The sequence below is a fragment of the Salmo trutta genome, chromosome 1 (assembly GCF_901001165.1).
Source record: "Salmo trutta chromosome 1, fSalTru1.1, whole genome shotgun sequence".
NCBI lineage: Eukaryota > Metazoa > Chordata > Actinopteri > Salmoniformes > Salmonidae > Salmo > Salmo trutta.
This window is the reverse complement of record NC_042957.1, coordinates 19,929,737-19,949,630: the sequence shown is the minus strand read 5'-3', so window position 1 is coordinate 19,949,630 and position 19,894 is coordinate 19,929,737. Positions and strand designations below refer to the sequence as shown.

At 45.2% G+C, this 19,894-nt stretch overlaps 1 protein-coding gene and 1 long non-coding RNA gene across 3 annotated transcripts in view; both read left to right on the top strand.

The window, feature by feature from the left end:
* Nucleotides 1-19,894, top strand: part of LOC115177877 (SAM and SH3 domain-containing protein 1) — a 331,417-nt gene that overhangs the window by 116,236 nt on the left and 195,287 nt on the right. The window lies entirely within an intron of this gene.
* Nucleotides 9,180-12,045, top strand: LOC115178239 (uncharacterized). The gene is made up of 2 exons (XR_003872588.1): nt 9,180-9,299; nt 11,892-12,045. It is a non-coding gene; the product is annotated as an uncharacterized LOC115178239 (long non-coding RNA).

Genomic DNA, 19,894 nt, shown 5'->3' with positions numbered 1-19,894 from the left:
TGCTAAGTAATAGCTTAGATGTAGAAATCTGTTCTGAATGTAGAGCTTAATGTTAAAAGCCTATAGACGTTTGTTCTAAAGAGTTCATAGTTGAATTATATATGAGGAAACGCCACAATAAACATTGAAAAGCTCTTATTCTTTACATAGATACAGTAGCTTACTTTGTACTCCATATCACTCAATTATAGAAATGGTATACAGTACCAGTCAAAAGTTTGGACACACCTACTTATGGCAAGAACAACTCAAATAAGCAAAGATAAATGACAGTCCATCATTACTTTAAGACATGAAGGTCAGTCAATGTGGAACATTTCTGTGTGACTTTGAGCTGTGTGTGGATGCAAGTTCTTTGTCTGTTCAGGCCCAGCTATCATCACTGTTTCAGCCTGTTTTATGCCTCACTAGACGCAGGCCTATCTGAGGCCAGGCAGCAAAAATGGTCGATTGAACACCGCTGGCTGAGGCTGTAATTAAGGTCAAGTCTAAAACAACACAGTTTACAAATGGAAGCACAGGTTGATAATTTACACCCTCCCCGTGTTGGTTACTGTGGAAATGTCACTGATACACAATGAATGATTAAAGAAACGAGAGAGTGACGATCAATTCCATTGGCCGAAATGCGTCAATACCAGATCATTAATTGAAAAACTCTGGAAAATAAAGACTTTTCAGAATTCCATGTAGTACGTTATATCTGAAGAGGTAATCCCTCATATTTCTGTGTCTTGTATTTGAAATGGACACATGGGGTTGGGCTCACTGCTGTCCTAGAGAAACTGTAGACAGAGACCACAGTGATTCTCCTCTCCCCTGGAGGAGGTAGAGGGATGGAGGAGATAGAGGATGGAGGATGTAGAGGGATGGAGGGGATAGAGGATGGAGGAGATGGAGGAGATAGGTGATAGAGGATGGAGGGGATAGAGGATGGAGGAGATAGATGATGGAGGGGATAGAGGATGGAGGGTATAGAGGGATGGAGGATGTAGAGGGATGGAGGATGTAGAGGGATGGGGGGATAGAGGATGGAGGGGATAGAGGATGGAGGGGATAGAGGATGGAGGGGATAAAGGATGGAGGGTGTAGAGGGATCGAGGGTGTAGAGGGATGGAGGATGTAGAGGGATGGAGGGGATAGAGGATGGAGGAGATAGAGGATGGAGGGGATAGAGGAGGAAGGGGATAGAGGATTGAGGAGATAGAGGATGGAGGGTGTAGATGGATGGAGGGGATAGAGGAGGAAGGGGATAGAGGATGGAGGAGATAGAGGATGGAGGGGATAGAGGATGGGGGAGATAGAGGATGGAGGGTATAGAGGATGGAGGAGATACATAGATAAAGGGATGGAGAAGATAGAGGGATGGGGGAGATAGAAGATGGAGGGGATAGAGGATGTAGAGGGATGGAGGAGATAGAGGATGGAGGAGATACATTGATAGAGGGATAGAGAAGATAGAGAGATGGAGGAGATAGGGGATAGAGGATGTAGAGGGATGGAGGAGATAGAGGATGGAGGAGATACATAGATAGAGGGATGGAGAAGATAGAGGGATGGAGGAGATAGAGGGATGGAGGGGATAGAGGATGGAGGAGATAGAGGGATGGAGGGGATAGAGGATGGAGGAGATAGAGGGATGGAGGATGTAGAGGGATGGAGGATGTAGAGGACGGAGGAGATACATAGATAGAGGGATGGAGAAGATAGAGGGATGGAGGAGATAGAAGATGGAGGGGATAGAGGATGTAGAGGGATGGAGAAGATAGAGGATGGAGGAGATAGAGGATTGAGGGTGTAGAGGGATGGAGGATGTAGAGGGATGGAGGGGATAGAGGAGGAAGGGGATAGAGGATGGAGGGGATAGAGGATCGAGGGTGTAGAGGGATGGAGGATGTAGAGGGATGGAGGGGATAGAGGAGGAAGGGGATAGAGGATGGAGGAGATAGAGAATGGAGGGGATAGAGGATGGAGGAGATAGAGGGATGTTAGGGATGGAGGGGATGGGCGATGCTGCTTCTCTCAGTTTGTCTCCTCCAGTACAGCTGTGTATTGTGTGGGGTTGTAGCTGTGAGACTTCAGAGACCAGCCAGTCAGCAGACTCTGTTTAAAGAAGTTCTCCATGCTCCTCTAGGCCACTACTGGGATTAGAGAGAGGGATCTGGATTTCACTGGAGATTTGTAAATGTGTTTCTTGCAAGCATACTGTTACAATACAAGCATTATGGTTTTCTGGCTCTATTGTGTGATGTCATCAGATCAGTTTTAAAGTATTGTCTGATTGTACTGTACAAAGAGAAGGAAGGGTAACCTACAATACCTTTCGAGTTTTGTATTCTCCCTGAGGAGGGTTATGCTGGCTCAGTATGTGAACCTTACTTCAAACTTATTTCCCCCAACGTTAGCAGAGGTTATTTAGATGAAGTCTCCCACTAACATCCCTAATGTGAGTTTAGATTCTTTGTGGGGATGCGAGGACATACACAGACTGGCTTGATTGGTCTTACATGGCTCCTGCAAGCAGCAATTACTGCAGGCAGGGTCTGTATGGACCACTGGAGCGCAGACACAGTGACAGCCAGTCAGAACCCTGCCTGACGTCAGCTCTCAGCAGTGTCTCTCTAGCCGGCTCCCAGATCTGTTAGTGCTGTGCTATGGCCATTGTCACGCATGACAGCACAAACTGATCTGGGATCAGGGCAGGCTAGTGTTTCTAGTCTCTCCTCAATGACAACAACAACAACACAACAACTACACCGCTTCCAGGTCCAATCAGCTACCAGGAAGGAACCATAGAAATATAATTCTATAAGGTGTACCCATTAGGGTGCTGTGAAATTACTGTGATCTGAGGGGATTATTGCTGTGGTCCGAGGGCCCTTTTCCTGTTGTAGTAATTCTATTTCCATGGAGGAAGCAACCCTTTCCCTGCTCGTTGTGACTGCTTCTTCAACTACACAATCATCTTAATTGAAGATGATGCAACTCTTTGTTGGAGCGCAGCAGGAGTCTGTGGCCTCGTAGCTAGAGGGGTTATAAAACCCGGCCAAGCTCTCAGATGTTGGCTGGGAAGGGGCTCTACTGTATAGTATGCTTCCATAACTTTGTGAACTTTGATCTGTACATTTATTGCCCACATTAAAATCAGTCAGTTTTATTTAGAGTTTGTTTTATATCATAGGATGACAATTGAACATTTGTTATCTTCCATTCCGTCTTTTGATTTCAACCTTGCCCGGAGTTGCAATTCTTTCAGACTTCCTTTTCAGGTTGCGTTTGAAACCCTCAGGAGAATGTGAATACATACATTAGTTTTTTAATGAGTTTATCAGCCATCCGCGGTGTGTGCACCAGTCTTAGTCCAGCACACCTGCTCAATATTCATGAGTTTCCTGATAATTGTGATTACTCTCTGTTTCAGCACACTCCTGATACAAAGCCTTCTATATTGGGAGAAAGTACCACCAGTATTAACGAATTCCCACTCATGTACACAATAAGCAACATGTGGAATGTAGAATTGTAATCATTCCCTTAATCAATCCCTGCTCCCATTCAATTGGAAATAGTTTTGTGTCTTTCTATAGCTTGGCAGCTATCTTCTTTATAGGCCATTTTAACAGACTATAAAACAGGCTTCTCATAGCTGTCAATACACCTTGCACTGCAGCCTTGATAAACTGCCATTTGCCATGAGGGTCAAGCTTGTCCTTGTATCTCAACCACTTACTGCCACTGGCCCATTGTTATAGGAGCACATATGTTGGCAGACACTGCTGGAGGGGGGGAAGCGATGGAAGGAACATTATAAAAGGAAAATGTTTTTCTCAGCCGCCGCCACGGCCACTGCTGCCTGGATATTATAATGTTAGCCCCGGGGAAGGGAAAAGATTTCTGTTTAAGGATGCCTGAGTGAATACTACAGAGCGAAGCAGCAGAGGTTACATTCTGTCTGACATCTCTCTCTCTCTCTCTCTCGCATGTTGCATCCAAATGAGTCATTAAGACACAACAGACGTTAAGAAACATTGCGTTGCGACAATCCATTGGGACAGAAACACATTTACGAGTGTGCGACCTATTCCGTGCAAGGCTTGCCAACAAGAAATAATATTCTCTCTTTAACTTAAAGAAATATTCTTAGGAAATCCTCCTCTATCATTTGAAATACATGGATAACTTCTAACCTGTGAATCTGCTGTGAACATTCTGAGCAATGAATAAAACTAGCGGTAATCAGGCATTTGAAATGACCTGCTCTCCCTCATTCCATGTGTGTAGGTAAGTGCAGCTGGAGTAGAGGAGCTAGTGGAGGCAGACGGCGCAGTCCTGTCACCTGTAATGCACTTCCACTGATAGATGGCCACCCGGGCCGATTTAGCCTCACACAGCTATACGCCATCTTCATCCACAGCACAACTCTGCCTAGACTGATCATATTAGTGTTAATGGTATCATATTGGAACTAAAATACAACCTCAAAATACTGTATTTGTTGAGGATCAAGATTGTCAGAATCCGAATCAGAATCAGGTCCATGAGGTGACAGAGAGATAAGCTCATACAGATGTAGGATCTTACTTTGAACCAGTCTCCTACAGCAGGAAAATAATCCTGCATAATCCTGCAGCAACAGGAAATGTGAATTATTATGTGAATTATAATTAATTGATATTTTTGTAGTGGTTGATACATTTTTCGTAAGAGAAAATCAAGTATGACATTTCAAAGTGGAAAGTCTTTTTAAACCTTGAATACTCTACAAGTTTTACATTTCATGCGTTGTAGGAAAGTTCTCCTGCGACAGGATGATCAAATTACGCTCCTATGTCTGTAGGTTACTAATTTGAGTTCAAAAGTACAATCATCTTCATGAAAAATGTTTCAGACACCAGATCTCCAAGGAAATTAAGATCTCTATTAAATTAAGTCCTAACCATGAAACATGATTTAGTGCTTATCTTTCCATTATTTGTGGCCACATACACATTAAACCAGGCAATCATTTTCTGTAATCTGCTCTCGCACGAGTCGCGACCACACGTAGGGAGAGAGAAAATAGTCCCTCGTACTGTAGCAGCGCTCCTGGAAAAAGACACTCTTCTTATAAAGATCCAGGCAAGCCCTGACCTTACTAGATACGTCAGAACACGCACAGGACCTAAACACCACTTTAAATGCTTGTAGAAGCTCGTTCTGAATTAGGAGGGGGGAACTCAGCAAATTATAGGGTAATAGTTTTTCTGTCATTAATGTGATATGCAGAGATTCTCCTCTGACATGTACTTGGTTTGCTCTGCTTTGCTGAAATGCCAGACATTTTATAGACCGCTGGCAGCTGAAGAAATCTATTAAAATGCTTTAGTCCCCTACAATTTGCTTTAGATATTATGTCCCACCGTAGGGAAAAGTATCGCTTTGCTAGGAATATGCTGCAGCTATGATTGGAAGCATCTAGATGGATATACAATTCCCTCTCAAGACAAGATAGTCTTTGTCTTGCATGTACAGTACGGTTCTTCCCTCTGAAAGATACAATAGTTTTCTTCACATCAGTTGTTGATTGGAACATCTTAAAATAAGTTCATTTAGATGAAAGGCATGTTGTACTGCATGCTGTGCTGATGAAAGACAGCACTGCCAAGCATGTTACCCAGATCATTATTCGATTCCACAAATGTGTGAGCATGTGTGTGGGTGCATGCGTGCCTGTGAGCATGTGTGTGAATCCGAACAACATCTTTATCTCTCATGCAGTGTTCTTTGATGACTAGATCAGTGAATGTATTGAGGAGGAGGCACTTTCATCACATCTTTCTTCCCCAGTATATGAGCTCCCACTCAGTCTCTGGAGTGTGCTGCACCTCTGAGGACTTGGCAGAGAGAGCTGTCCTCCATTATCTCTATCGCTCACCATGGGCCTGCTTGGCTGAGCACCACTGGCCCATAGAGAACACAGTAGACCTGGGCTGTAGATCTCATCACTGGCCTCTCCTTCCCCTCTAAACCCCCAGGGCAGCTAGGGCTAGAGGACACAGGCTGAGCGAGATAATGTCCTCTATCTCCCCCTATCTCCCAGAGAGGACAGTATCTCCCCGGCCTCACCCTATTTTCCCCGTTACCTCCCTTACCCTATCTAACCCCTTATTTCCCCCACCAGTTGTCAGACTGCAGACTTCCTGTCCAGAAGACTCATCCTGTCCAGTGTCTCTATTATCACAGGTGTAAGACTGACACTGGCTGTAGCATATTGCATTAGCTTTGTTTGCTCTAGCGACAGCTGGGTGACTTGTGTTTGTGTTGCAGTATGTGTCCGTGTTGAGTGAAGGGAATGGAGCAGAGCATTGTGTTCTCAGTCAGAGCACGGCTCAGTTGAAATCTAGGTTAGGAGAGGTGCATCAGGTGGGATGGTCTTCTTGTTCAGCCTGTAATGGATTCTTCTTCCCGTAACAAAGAGCTGCAGTGCTGCTTAAATGGCTGTGTGTCTTGGTTCTCTCCGGGTTGTTCATTTGTTCTGCTGAGACGCTTCATTTAGACCAACGCTTGCTTTGCAAAACAACATGTTTTCAAAGACCGACTCATCTCTCTGCAATTTGTATTTTGCTGGTTACAACAACTATTGCCATAAATACTTCACAGACTAAGTCATGTTCTAGGGAAGACACCTTGATGAGAATAATGAGGAGAATGACACTCCTGGGAATGGCAGAGTGGTAGAGAAGCGTGATGCAGAGAGCACAGTGAGAGGAATGCATGATTAATCCTCAGAATACCTCTGGAATGTGACCCGTTGGTCCTGATCCAGTTGGGATCAAAGCCTTATTTCACGTTAAAAACATTTTTGTCTCTGCAGTGTTAGGCTTGTCTTTGATATGGTTAGTCTGTTTATGGACATGATGATACCCAGCCTTTTATGTTCTTATACTTGATACTGTGTGATACTGTGTGATACTGTGTGATACTGTTTGATACTGTGTGATACTGTGTGATACTGTTTGATACTGTGTGATACTGTGTGATACTGTGTGATACTGTTTGATATTGTTTGATACTGTGTGATACTGTGTGATACTGTGCGATACTGTTTGATACTGTGCGATACTGTGCGATACTGTTTGATACTGTGTGATACTGTTTGATACTGTGTGATACTGTTTGATACTGTGTGATACTGTTTGATATTGTTTGATACTGTGTGATACTGTGTGATACTGTGTGATACTGTGTGATACTGTTTGATACTGTGTGATACTGTGTGATACTGTGTGATACTGTTTGATACTGTGTGATACTGTGTGATACTGTTTGATACTGTGTGATACTGTGTGATACTGTGTGATACTGTGTGATACTGTGTGATACTGTGTGATACTGTTTGATACTGTGTGATACTGTTTGATACTGTGTGATACTGTGTGATACTGTTTGATACTGTTTGATACTGTGTGATACTGTGTGATACTGTGTGATACTGTGTGATACTGTTTGATACTGTGTGATACTGTGTGATACTGTGTGATACTGTTTGATACTGTGTGATACTGTTTGATACTGTGTGATACTGTTTGATACTGTGTGATACTGTTTGATACTGTGTGATACTGTGTGATACTGTGTGATACTGTTTGATACTGTGTGATACTGTTTGATACTGTGTGATACTGTTTGATACTGTGTGATACTGTGTGATACTGTTTGATACTGTGTGATACTGTGTGATACTGTGTGATACTGTGTGATACTGTTTGATACTGTGTGATACTGTTTGATACTGTGTGATACTGTTTGATACTGTGTGATACTGTGTGATACTGTTTGATACTGTGTGATACTGTGTGATACTGTGTGATACTGTTTGATACTGTGTGATACTGTTTGATACTGTGTGATACTGTGTGACACTGTTTGATACTGTGTGATACTGTTTGATACTGTGTGATACTGTGTGATACTGTTTGATACTGTGTGATACTGTTTGATACTGTTTGATACTGTGTGATACTGTGTGTAACCTTTATTGGAATCACTGGCGCATAATCATCTTGAATCGCTAAGGAAGACATCCTACATTTCCAATGTAATGACCCTATAGGATGTGCTCTAATGCTATAATTACTACGACATAATTGGGACAAGATAACAAGGTGGTGTTAAGAAATACATTCCTTTATTTTTGTTAGAATATTGAGGGTATATGAGGCTTGTTTCCTATAACAGAGTAAATTCCAGTGTCATGCACCAGATAACAGTCGGTGTATAATGTCCCTGGTCCTCCAGGTTAGTGGTTGTGTGTGGGGCTAACTCCCGCACCACATAAAAAAGGGCTTGTTACAGAAACCTTTACTAGAGCCGCTTGTCATGGCTTGACGCAAAAAAAGCAGCCCAAGACAGGTAACATTGGAAAACTTTATTATCCTATGTTCCTCGAGTTAAGAAGAGGAACATACTGTAGCTATGCTATTGTTTGAGAGAGGTTAAGTAAGTAATTCAAAATTATTTTTGACCTAAAACTAGGTTATAACACTCATTATATTTACATAGTTTAGAAGTAGACACTTTTACCCAGAGAAATGAGTGTTAAGTACCTTGCTCAAGAGCCCATTGGCAGACTTTTCACCTTTTGGGCTTGGGATTTGAACCCCGAGCCCAAAAGCAACCTTTCAGTTACTAGCCCAACACTCTTATCCGCTAGGCTTCCTGCCGCCCTCGTGAACATGTTCAAAACTGTCCCCCAGTGTTCAAGCTTGCTACACAATATTTCTAACAGTTCTAAAAATCCTTTGATGTTAAGGACATTTCAAGGATTTTTTCATTCTTTATAATTATGCATTCGCTGTGCAGTATTTTGATATCTTTACCATGTAGCCTATCCTCTTTAGGATCTACCCAAAAGTGCTTTAGAGTCAGAACTTTTAACTAAAACAAAAAATAATCCTGAATATTCCCCCTTGATGATTAAGATGAAGATAAAATATTCATCAAGAACACCATGATTTGAGATAGATTTTCGTGAATTTGCATCAGCTCAACGATATTTTGGGTGAGGTACAGAATAGTTCATGTGCAGCACCATGTTATCTGCAGATGAAACAGAAACAGAATTAGAAGAGATCAGTCAGAACGCTGTCCCAATGATCTTGAGTTTTGATGATCCTCATCATTAGAGTTCTTTGGTGTGTGCAGAAGCTGTGGTTAGGCTTTGTGACAGGGGCTATGCTTTGAGCAGAGGGGTTTTAGCTTAGTGAAGAGTGTCGGTGTGGAGAATGAGCTTTCTTAACTATGGTACTCTCTCTGGGAATGTAACGCCCTGGCCATAGAGAGGGGTTTTTGTTCTTTATTTTGGTTAGGCCAGGGTGTTACATTGGGTGGGCGTTCTATGTTCCTTTTTCTATGTTTTTGTATTTCTTTGTTTTGGGCCGTGAGTGTGGCTCCCAATCAGGCACAGCTGAAGCTCGTTGCTGCTGATTGGGAGTCACACATAAGGAGCATGTTTTTTCCTTTGGGTTTGTGGGTAATTGTTTCTGTCAGTGTTTTGTACCAGACAGGACTGTTTGCTGTCGGTTCACTCTTTTCTTGTTTTGTATAGTGTTCATGTTGTTTACATTAAATTCAAATAATGAACACTAACTCCGCTGCACCTTGGTCCACTTCTTCAGACGACAGCCGTTACAGAATTACCCACCACCAAGGGACCAAGCAGCGGAAGAGGGAGGTTCGGTCAATGGAGGAGACGCCGGCCAGCAGACGGGGTCGCTGGCGTCGGTCGAGGAAGCCCGGAAGACACCCCCAAGAAAATTTTGGGGGGGGGCTAATGGGGTGGTCCGGAAGGGCAGAGGAGGAGCCCAGACCACTGCTCTCGTGGGGGATAACGGCAGAGGAAGAGAGGAAGATGATGAGGCAGTTGATTGAGGACCTGCAGATGGATGATCTGGAGGAGCCTTGGTATGCGGAGTTGCGCGCTGTGTCGCCAGTGCGTCCGCACAGCCCGGTGCGTCCGGTGGACATGCCCAGCACATGCCGTGCTAGGAAGGGCATCCAGCCAGGACGAGTGGCAAAACCGGCTCCACGCTTCAGTTCACCAGTGCGTGTTCACAGTCCTGTCTGGCCCGTCCCTGCTCCCCGCACCAAGTCCACAGTGCATGTTCCCAGTCCTGTCCGGTCCGTCCCTGCTCCCCGCACCAGGCCCAAGGTGCGTGTCCACAGTCCTGTCCGGCCCGTCCCTGCTCCCCGCACCAAGCCCAAGGTGCGTGTCCCCAGCCCTGCCAGTCAACAGTCGTCAGAGCTGCCCGCCAGTCAACAGTCGTCAGAGCTGCCCGCCAGTCAACAGTCGTCAGAGCTGCCCGCCAGTCAACAGTCGTCAGAGCTGCCCGCCAGTCAACAGTCGTCAGAGCTGCCCGCCAGTCAACAGTCGTCAGAGCTGCCCGCCAGTCAACAGTCGTCAGAGCTGCCCGCCAGTCAACAGTCGTCAGAGCTGCCCGCCAGTCAACAGTCGTCAGAGCTGCCCGCCAGTCAACAGTCGCCAGAGAGGTCAGACTGCGCTGAACTGCCGGAGTGGCCAGACTGCGCTGAACTGCCGGAGTGGCCAGACTGCGCTGAACTGCCGGAGTGGCCAGACTGCGCTGAACTGCCGGAGTGGCCAGACTGCGCTGAACTGCCGGAGTGGCCAGACTGCGCTGAACTGCCGGAGTGGCCAGACTGCGCTGAACTGCCGGAGTGGCCAGACTGCGCTGAACTGCCGGAGTGGCCAGACTGCGCTGAACTGCCGGAGTGGCCAGACTGCGCTGACCTGCCCGAGTGGCCAGACTGCGCTGACCTGCCCGAGTGGCCAGACTGCCCTGACCTGCCCGAGTGGCCAGACTGCCCTGACCTGCCCGAGTGGCCAGACTGCCCTGACCTGCCCGAGTGGCCAGACTGCCCTGACCTGCCCGAGTGGCCAGACTGCCCTGACCTGCCCGAGTGGCCAGACTGCCCTGACCTGCCCGAGTGGCCAGACTGCCCTGACCTGCCCGAGTGGCCAGACTGCCCTGAACTGCCGGAGTGGCCAGGGACGCCCGCCAGCCCGGTGAGTCCGGTGCCTACGCCTAGGGACAGGCCTCTGTCATGTTTCCCCAGCCTGGTGAATCCTGGGTCAGTGCCGTCAGAGCAGCCAGGGTCGCCCGCCAGCCAGGCGCAACCATCGCCGCCCGCCAGCCGGGCGCAACCATCGCCGCCCGCCAGCCGGGCGCAACCATCGCCGCCCGCCAGCCGGGCGCAACCATCGCCGCCCGCCAGCCGGGCGCAACCATCGCCGCCCGCCAGCCGGGCGCAACCATCGCCGGCCGCCAGCCGGGCGCAGTCAGTGTCGCCCACCAGACCTTCGGCGCGGCCAGGTGCGCCACCGAAGAGGGCGACGTCAAGGGTGGAGCAGAGGCCACGTCCCGCACCTGAGCCGCCGCCGTAAGAGGGCCCACCCGGACCCTCCCCTTCAGAGTCAGGTTTTGCGGCCGGAGTCCGCACCTTTGGGGGGGGGTACTGTAACGCCCTGGCCATAGAGAGGGGTTTTTGTTCTTTATTTTGGTTAGGCCAGGGTGTTACATTGGGTGGGCGTTCTATGTTCCTTTTTCTATGTTTTTGTATTTCTTTGTTTTGGGCCGTGAGTGTGGCTCCCAATCAGGCACAGCTGAAGCTCGTTGCTGCTGATTGGGAGTCACACATAAGGAGCATGTTTTTTCCTTTGGGTTTGTGGGTAATTGTTTCTGTCAGTGTTTTGTACCAGACAGGACTGTTTGCTGTCGGTTCACTCTTTTCTTGTTTTGTATAGTGTTCATGTTGTTTACATTAAATTCAAATAATGAACACTAACTCCGCTGCACCTTGGTCCACTTCTTCAGACGACAGCCGTTACAGGGAAGGAGAGTGTTGAATATTATATGGGTCAGTTTGTTGGTGCTGGACTATGAACCTTAATCAGAATGTACACTTTGAGCTCAGAAAAACAGGAACAGAGAAATCAAACTGGCAGAGAGAGAGAGAGAGCAGAGAGAGAGCAGAGAGCGAGAGAGAGCAGAGAGAGAGCAAAGAGAGCGAGAGAGCAGAGAGAGTGAGAGAGCAGAGAGAGCGAGAGAGCAGAGAGAGCGAGAAACAGAGAGAGCGAGAAAGAGAGAGAAAGAGAGAGCAGAGAGAGAAAGAGAGAGAGAAAGAGCAGAGAAAGAGAGAGCGGAGAGAGAGCAGAGAGAGAGAGAGAGAGCAGAGAGAGAGCAGAGAGAGAGAGAGAGCAGAGAGAGAGAGAGATAGAGAGAGCAGAGAGAGAGAGAGAGCAGAGAGAGAGAGAGAAAGAGAGAGAGAGAACTATGACAAAACAACCTAAGAAAGAAATTGAGAAACCTATCCAACCAAAAAACATATAGACCCAGAAAACCTGAGTCTACGCCTTCACATTTACATTTACATTTTAGTCATTTAGCAGACGCTCTTATCCAGAGCGACTTACAGTAGTTCACTATGGTGAAACACTAAAACAATACAGAAATACAAATATACGGAAAAAGAAGGAGCAGCACGTCAGAAATCAGCTCAATGTAATTGAAGAATCCATAGAATCTAACCACTTCTGGGAAAATTGGAACACACTAAACAAACACGGAGATGTATGGATAAACCACTTCTCCAATCTTTTTGGCTCTATAACAAAGAACAAACAGTAAAAACATATACATGATCAATTACAAATCTTAGAATCAGCTATTAAAGACTACCAGAACCCACTGGATTCTCCAATTATATTGAAGGAACTACAGGACAAAACACAAACCCTCCAACCCAAAAAGTCCTGTGGTGTCAATGGCATCAACTATGCTTAAGCTCCTCAGCTCTGGCATCTTCCCCAATATTTGGAACCAAGGACTGATAACCCCAATCCACAAAAGTGGAGAGAAATTTTACCACAGTAACTACCGTGGGACATGCATCAACAGCAACCTTTGGATAATCCTCTGCATTACCATTAACAGCAGACTTGTACATTTCTTCAGTGAAAACAATGTACTGAGCAAATGTCAAATAGTTTTTTTTACCAAATTACTGTACGACAGACCACATATTCACCCTGCACACCCTAATTGACAAACAAACAAACCAAAACAAAGGCAAAGTATTCTCATGCTTTGTTGAGGGTCTGCATGAGGGTCTGCTATACAAATTGATGGAAAGTGGTATTGGGGGAAAAACATTATAAAATCCATGTACACAAACAACATGTGTGCGGTTAAAATTGGCAAAAAAAAGACTTGAATCAGTTATAGAACCCATTTCCCTTTGTGGTTGTGAGTTCTGGGGTCCGATCACCAACCAAGAATTCACAAAATGAATGCAGAATTCTGCATGCAGAATTCTGCAAAGAATATCCTCTGTGTACAACATAAAACACCAAATAATGCATGCAGAGCAGAATTAGACCGATACCCGCTAATTATCAAAATCCAGAAAAAGAGTTGTTAAATTCTATAACCACCTAAACGGAAGTGATTCCCAAACCTTCCATAACAAAGCCATCACCTACAGAGAGATGAACCTGGAGAAGAGTCCCCTAAGCAAGCTGGTCCTGGGGCTCTGTTCACAAACACAAACAGACCCCACAGAGCCCCAGGACAGCAACACAATTAGACCCAACCATATCATGAGAAAACAAAAAGATAATTACTTGACACATTGGAAAGAATTAACAAACAAAACTGAGCAAACTAGAATGCTTTTTGGTCCTAAACAGAGAGTACACAGTGGCAGAATACCTGGCCATTGTGACTGACCCACAATTAAGGAAAGCATCGACTATGTACAGGCTCAGTGAACATAGTCTTGCTATTGAGAAAGGTCGGCGTAGGCAGACCTGGCTCTTAAGAGAAGACAGGCTATGTGCACACTGCCCACAAAATGTGGTGTAAACTGAGCTGCACTTCCTAACATCCTGCCAAATGTATGACCATATTAGAGAAACATATTTCCCTCAGATTACACAGACCGACAAAGAATTCGAAATAAAATCACATTTTGATGAACTCCCATATCTATTGGGTGAAATACCACAGTATGCAATCACAGCAGCAAGATTTGTGACCTGTTGACACAAGGGCAGCCATTGAAGAACAAACACCATTGTAAATACAACCCATATTTGTGTTTATTTATTTTCCCTTTTGTACTTTAACTATTTGCACATCGTTACAACACTGTATTTGAAATGTCTCTTTTATTTTGGAACTTGTGTAAGGATAATATTTACTGTTCACTTTTATTGTTTATTTCACTTTTGTTTATCCATTTCACTTGTTTTGGCAATGTAAACATATGTTTCCCATGCCAATAAAGCCCCTTGAAATGAATTGAATTGAATTGAGAGAGAGAGAGAGCAGAGAGGTGCTGCTTCACAGCAGGAGAGGCTTTTTTATCCTTTCTTTTTGTATCTCCTCTCTTCTTCTGCCTCCTCGCCCCACATCCAGTTAGATAGCTCCACCGCTGTGTCCCACAATGCATTGGTGTCCTGCTGGGCCTGGCGCGGGGCCTCAGTAATAACCATGGAGCTGTGTGTAAACAAGCAATAGCCAATCACAATAGGCCCAGGCCCTGAGGTTGCAGACTGAGGTCACAGCCAGTAATATCAGCTCTTATTAAAGATATCTGAGATTTATTGGCACAGCTGTTCACTCACTCACTCACTCACAATTCAGTCTCATTCAAAATCCTATTTTTCTAAAACCTAACCCTAAACCTAATTCTAACCTTAACCCTAAACCCCCTAGAAATAGCATTTGACCTTGTGGGGACTAGGGCTGTTGTTGTGACCGTGTTACCGCCACATTGGCAGTCACGAGTCATGAAGGCATTCAAATTCCCTGTTTAGTCACGGTAATTAGGCTTCTCCAAGCTCTGATGCTGCTGATTGTCATTAGTAGCCTACCAAGCTTGCTAACTGCCTGGTACTCAGCACTCTATTGTCCCCACTTCATGAGAGACCATGAGCACATGTTGCACAACATTTCTATAGGCTATGCAATTGGCGAGAAAACAGAGTGGTGGCCTCTACTAAAAAGAGGAGGATCCCATCAGCTTTCTATAGACTAGACCTACTATATTTATTTCTCAACTTTCCTAATATTAAGCACATTGTTTATCTTTAGACAGGTGTACAGCCTCCCTGTCTGGCATGAAAATGAACCACAGGAAACGCATCCTCCATTCGTTATTTAAGTGCATAGATTATATGTATTTTTTCCCTCTACCCCTGTTTCGAGACAGGTGCATAATGGTCCATTCTAAATAAATAAAAATTCACACATATATTATTTAGTATATGTAAAGTAGGAATGCACGATATATTGGTAGGCATATCAGACGATATTAGCTAAAAATGCCAACATCAGCATCGGCCCGATGCCTAGTTTAACGCTGATGTGCAAAACCGATGTCAAAGCTGACGTGCATACCTATATAACATAGTTAGATGACGTAATGACGCCAAGAAATATATAGCGCTACACTTGCAACACAGCATTCCTAACCTAGCCCACAATGTCTGCTGTGTGGATTGAGCATTCAACATGTCAAGCAGTCAATTGGAAGAGTAAGAACATTTCAGCGAGACAACTCAAAGGCAAAATCCATGAACGCCAAGATAATGGAATTCATGCCCGTGACAATCAACCGTTCTCTGTCGTGGATGATGTTGGCTTTCGCCGACTGGTTGAGCACCGGTACACACTACCAAGTAGGCACTATTTTTCAGATGTTGCCCTACTGGAGTTATACAGTGTTGTTGAAGCGCACATCTATGAGCTCCTTGCTATGGTCGTCACTGCTATTCGCTTCACAACTGACATTTGGACCAGCGATGTCATCCCCATGAGCTTGCTGAGTCTGACAGCACAGTGGGTCGACGAGGAAAGACGTATTGCATGCTCAAGAATGTGCTGGTTCTCATACCGCTGCTGCCATTTCAATGGCTTTTGAGAACATGTTTGAAACTTGGAAACATGAATACTCTCCTAGAGCCATTCGAACAACTGACTCGAGAAATAAGCTAATCAACTGCGTCTGCAGCAGACGTGATACACTCTGTCATGGCATTGAAACACCTGCTCAACAAAAACGCCAACACAGACCGTCAGGTTAACTTGGAAAAGTACCCTACTAGAGGCTGTGAACAAGCGAGACAGTGGCATTCTCTCTGAGCCTCTTTTACTGTGTCACCACCATGCTCGATGCTAGGTCCGCTACTTCGATGCAGACAATGTTACAGACGCAGCTGGACAAGATGGAAACGGACACAGTGACAGTGCGCACTGAGGAAGAGAGGCCAAGGACAGATAGAGCTGAAAATTCACTGCTTGACATGTATGATTAAATCCTGGTTGAGACTGAACAAATGAACAACGAAACAGCACAGCAAGTAAGTGAAAGAAATAGGTTTTGATTATGTTTTACTGGTAATGGGGACATAAGTAAATACGAACAAAATAGCTTTTTGGTCAGTGTGTGTGTGTGTGTTTCAACTATTTAACTGTAGTAGAATGCTTAAAAGGCCGCAAAAATGTTCAATATCGGTTATCGGTATCGTTAGTGTTTTGTTTTTTTGGCAAGGAAAATATTGGATATCGGTATCGGCCCAAAATATCATATCGGTGCATCACTAATGTAACAAAATGAAATCAAGAATAGTCTGATGGGTGACAATATTAGCCTATCACTTATGAATTTGATATTATCACTTGTAAATCTACTGCCATAGTCTACTGCCATGTGCGCATTGCTACGCTTATAATGTGAAGAAATAGCCTGATAGTTTATCAACATTTTAAGCTAAAAGTTCTAATGTGATGCATCACCCACACTGCATAAAACCATTGGGGCATAGTAGATTGACATAGGCTAGTGCTTTTGTTGTTCATTAGGCCTACTCATCTTGTTGGCTGACGAAAAGTAAATGTGGACAGTTCTTCCAATATCTTCAATATGCACCTCGGAATTGGATAAGGACGTGCGCAGTTGCATCCCCAATGTGTCTGTCTTCACTTGTATCCTTTGAGAAATACCCAATCACGTGATGGAGAGCCATGTGAGTGAGAGGCGCTTCGGATTGCGCAGCACACTCAGGGAGGAGGGCGCAACGCAGCACTCTGGCCCGCGAAAAGGCATGGATTTTTGTTTAGGGTGCATTATGACCACAAAGGTGATGCCGTCGTGAAATTCGAGGCATTATCAAGTGCTTGTCAAATTGTGAATGAGAGACTATTGGAGTGTGCACAACCTGCTAAAAAAAACTAAGCAGAGCTCATGCCTTTTTTCAAACGATCATTAGTCTCCTCATGCAGGCTTACAATGTGTCAAAAATCAAAATATATAGCACAACCTTTGTAGAACAACTAAAGTTACATTAATAACTCTAAATTAAGCATATAGGAGTACCTATTTCTTTGTTAACTGCTCAACACAGAAATGCGCACTCCCTCCAATCATTTGGAGAAAAGATTTAATTCAGCTTTGTTCAAGTGTATTCTTCAAACTATAAAATAATATAAAATAATGCCACGGAGTTATAAGCAAATCTTGTCTGCTAAATGAACTAGTGTACCCCACAGCCATATGGCATAGCCAGATCAGGACCTAACTGTCACGTCCTGACCATAGTAAGATGTGATTTTCTATGGTAGAGTAGGTTAGGGCGTGACAGGGGGTGTTTTGTGTTTTTCTATGTTTTATATTTCTATGTTTAAGTTCTAGTTTTTCTATTTCTATGTTGTTGTTTTTTGGGGGTTGATCTCCAATTGGAGGCAGCTGGTCCTCGTTACCTCTGATTGGAGATCATATTTAAGTAGGGGTTTTTCTTCCTGGGTTTTGTGGGTGATTATCTTTTGAGTAGTGTTTGTTTCTCTCTTCGTCACGGTTTGTTGTTTTGTCAATTCAGTTATTTATGTTTTGCAAAGTTTCACGGCTTTAATAAAATGTGGAACTACAACCACGCTGCACTTTGGTCCGCTCCTTTTGACAGCCGTGACACTAACATAAGGACAACTCAGAGTATGCTATTCTTTTATTCTGGTATAGACTACATTTTCTTCATCTCATGTTTGGTTAGATCTGTCTAAAATAAATCATGGATTTATTGTGAAGGTGGAGGCTACATTACATGGATTTATTGTGAAGGTGTAGGCTATATTACATGGTGTCACGGGTGTTGTAGGAAGGAGCGGACCAAAGTGCAGTGTGTGTGTTGTTCCACATTTTATTTATACTGTCAAACTATGCGATACATAAACAATAAACTGAACTAACAAAAGCAACAAACCGTGACGCAGAGGTGAAACAAACACTACTCAAAGATAATCTCCCACTCCCAGGTGGAAAAAAACCCTACTTTAGAGATTAGAGACAACGAAGACCAGCTACCTCTAATTGGAGATAATCCCAAACAAAACTAACATAGAAATACAAAACTAGAACATGAACATAGAAATACAAAACATAGAAAAACACCCCATCACACCCTGACCTACTCTACCATAGAAAATAACGTCTTACTATGGTCAGGACGTGACAATACCCCCCCCCCCCCAAAGGTGCAGACTCCCACCACACCTAAACAAAAACAACTCCCCCCCCCAAAAAGAAAGTGAGTAACTACTGTCTATGGCTGCTCTGGTGCAGTACACATAACCTTCTCATCGCGCGGATCCTCCAACAGAGGAGGTGGCTCTGGTTCGGGGCGTAATCCCCGCTCCGCCCACTGATCCCTCTGCTTCTGGGAACTGTCGCCAGAAGCTCTGGACTGGGGACTGTCGCCAGAAGCTCTGGACTGGGAACTGTCGCCGGGAGCTCTGGACTGGGAACTGTCGCCGGAAGCTCTGGACTGGGAACTGTCGCCAGAAGCTCTGGACTGGGAACTGTCGCCAGAAGCTCTGGAATGGGAACTGTCGCCGGAAGCTCTGGACTGGGAATGCGCACTGGAGGCCTGATACGTAGGGCTGGCACAGGTGGCGTCAGACTGGTAACACGCACCTCAGGGCGAGTGCGAGGAGGAGGCACAGGACGTACTGGACTGGGAATGCGCACTGGAGGCCTGATGCGTGGGGCTGGCACAGGTGGCGTCAGACTGGTAACACGCACCTCAGGGCGAGTGCGAGGAGGAGGCACAGGACATACTGGACTGAGGAGGCGCACTGGAGGCCTGATGCGTGGGACCGGTACAGGTGGAACCAGGTTGATGACGCGCACCTCAGGGCGAGTGCGGGGAGGTAGCACAGGACGCACCGGACTGATGTCACGCTCCTCAGCATTCCCTCTCCTCAGCGCTCTCCACACCAGCACCTCTCTCCGGAATCTTGCGTCGAGCTCCTCACTCGACTCCCTGACTGGCTCTGGTTCACCCCTCGGCTCTCCACGGTAAGCACGGGAAGTTTGCTCAGGTCTCCACCCTGACTCTGCCAATCTCCCCGTGTGCCCCCCCAAAAAACTTTTTTGGGGGGGCTGTCTCTCGCACTTGCCTCGTGGTTGGTATATTGCCTCAATATCGCCGCTCCGCCTTCGCTGCCTCAATCTTAAGTATGATCTCCAATTAGAGACAACGAGGACCAGCTGCCTCTAAGTGGAGATCATCCCAAACAAAACCAGCATAGAAATACAAAACTAGAACATGAACATAGAAATTCAAAACATAGAAAAACACCCCCTGTCACGCCCTGACCTACTCTACCATAGAAAATAACATCTTATTATGGTCAGGACGTGACACATGGATTTATTAAACTTTTTAAAATGTACATTTTCCAAAGGTCTGCATCAGTGGCCTTTGTCAATGTGTTAATTAACAGTCAATTACCGTGAGATCGACAAGTATTTGCTTGACAATCACCGGCTGATGAAATTT